Source organism: Elaeis guineensis, chromosome 4 (assembly GCF_000442705.2).
Source record: "Elaeis guineensis isolate ETL-2024a chromosome 4, EG11, whole genome shotgun sequence".
Classification (NCBI taxonomy): domain Eukaryota; kingdom Viridiplantae; phylum Streptophyta; class Magnoliopsida; order Arecales; family Arecaceae; genus Elaeis; species Elaeis guineensis.
Window position 1 is genome coordinate 60752719 of NC_025996.2, and position 2546 is coordinate 60755264.

Genomic DNA, 2546 nt, shown 5'->3' on the forward strand with positions numbered 1-2546 from the left:
ACCTTTACCAGATGGACGTCCAACTTCTTGGACATGAAGAGGGAAGAGAGGAGAGCAGGGAGAATATAGAGAAGAGGAGAAGATTCTCATTTTGGCTGGGTATTGAGCAGAAACTTACAAACCCTAGGCGCAGACAGGGATTTTATAGACCCTGGATGCTGCGCAGTGCCACATCATTCGACCAATCAAAAAATTCCAATAAATTTTGAAAAAATTTGATTGATGGAGTGATATCATTTGATCATATCAGATAAAAATCTCCACCCTCTCTCTTATGTTGGCACCAACTTTGGATAAGCATAAGCAAGGTGGCACCAAAGAGTCCATGTTTATTAGGACTCTTTCATTCTTATCCATTTGGGGCATCCACTTTAATCCAATTGGGCTCATGCCATAATCTGATTATGGCACCCAATTTAATGTGATTTAGGCATGTGGACACTCCATAAAAATCTTTCAATGAACTCTCTTCAGTTTAAGACCCATATGTCAACATTTGACAGATGTCCTAAAATGAAATTGGCAGGTGACAGGAATTAGCAGGTGTTGTCTTAAATTCATCTCATGTATTAAGACAAGACTTTTCTAAGCTAGCCAAGCTTCATTTAGACTGAGAGAAATTTTTCAAAGGTTCTCTGGATGAGTCAAATCATATCTGGCTCAGTAGAGATAGAAAAGATTACACGAGGAGAAAGTTAGGCTCAATCGTGTGCTAGCACGATTTTCTTGAATCTAATTGGATCTTATCCAAATCAATTGGGTTAGCCCAATTGATGACATCCAGACCCTAACCCTTGCTTGTGTGACCCAGTTAGGTTCAATTTCGTATGGTAATAAGATATGTCATGATCTCATCATCGATATCATCGAAACTCCTTTCGATGGATCAGAACTCTTCTGATTCAAACAATTAGAATGATCGATTATCAATATCATTCTAATTACTCCTAAAATCCATCAGTGACACCTAACAGTATGTGGTGGCAACCCATCAGAATTGAAGATGAATCTCTCAGTGCAGCTACCTGTGTGATTGAGTTCCTCTATCATGAGTCCCGATTGAATTAGGTTAAGGTAAACTCGTCAAACCCAACATCAGTCATATGAATCAATCGATCGATCCGAGTCCGATGTGAAACCCCAATGAAAAACTCTTTTTTTATTATTTCACTCTGTCATGGCCATGGGCTTAAGGACTCGATCTTTCGATCATCATAGGACTACTCCTCTCATCTACCGAGGTTGATAGATCCCATCTTGGTGCGACCTAGTTCCTACAATGAATATGCTACAGTCGACATACACCTCAGGATTCGAATGGCAAGAAGATCGAGTTATGGAGTAGTCAAACTATAACACACTCAAGATGAACTGTCGATGCACCTCAGGTCAAAGAACTAGATACACAACTGCAGCATTGAGTGAGTCATCGACGAGAAGGTAGGCTTCCCTATGACTGTTCGATATGGTCATGCTCAGTACTCTCATTCTCAATGAATATCTGTACTCTCACTCTGGTGTCTCCACATCATAGACTCAAGACACATCTATCCTAAGATAGCGATCGTACACCAACCTTCCGGATCGATCACCATCCTCATGATGATTCTATGGTCAGGAGCTGTTTATGAGTTAGTTATGTAAATTCATGCCTTAAATTTTCAACTCTTAAAATATGAATTGACATTCCTACTAACTCAAAGGATGTATCACAGACACAATGTACACAATGTGATAGAAGAATAATCCATTTATTGATTTATAGTCAAAATTATAAATTTGCCCTTAGATTTGTACAGGAATATGTCAGCCAATCTGGCATCTAGGGCACACATCTAACAAACTCCCACTTGACCTAATGCCAATTGGTTACATATCTAAGTCCCATCTTCTCAAGGTGGGCTTCGATCTTTTGCTGGCCCAATGGCTTAGTCAGCGGGTCTGTCACATTGTCTGTGGAGTCGACTCTCTTGACCTCGACATAATCCTTTTCGAGGTAATCACGGATCAAATGGAATCGCTGCTCGATGTGCTTGGACTTCTGGTGAGATCTTGGCTCCTTAGCTAGGGCTATGGCACTATTATTGTCGCAGTAAAGAGGTATGGCATCTGATGACATCACTCCAAGCTCTGTGGCAAATTTTTTGTGCCAGAATGCCTCCTTCATAGCTTTCGATGCAGCAATGTACTCTGCCTCCATGGTAGAATCAGTAATCACCATCTGCTTGAAACTCTTCCAGCTGACTGCACCACCATTACAAATGAACAGACTCTCAGATGTCGACTTTCGATCATCTATATCAGACATAAAGTCTGAGTCTGTATATCCTTGAATTTGAAATTTTTCATTCTCAAAGACTAGAAATATATCCTTAGTCCTTCTCAAGTACTTAAGGATACATTTCATAGAAGTCTAGTGCTCTTCATCTGGATTCGACTGATATCTGCTTGTGACACTTACAGCATGGGCTATATCAGGTCGTGTACATAGCATGACATATATGAGGCTCCCTATTGTCGAAGCATAAGGGATCTTGCTCATGCGT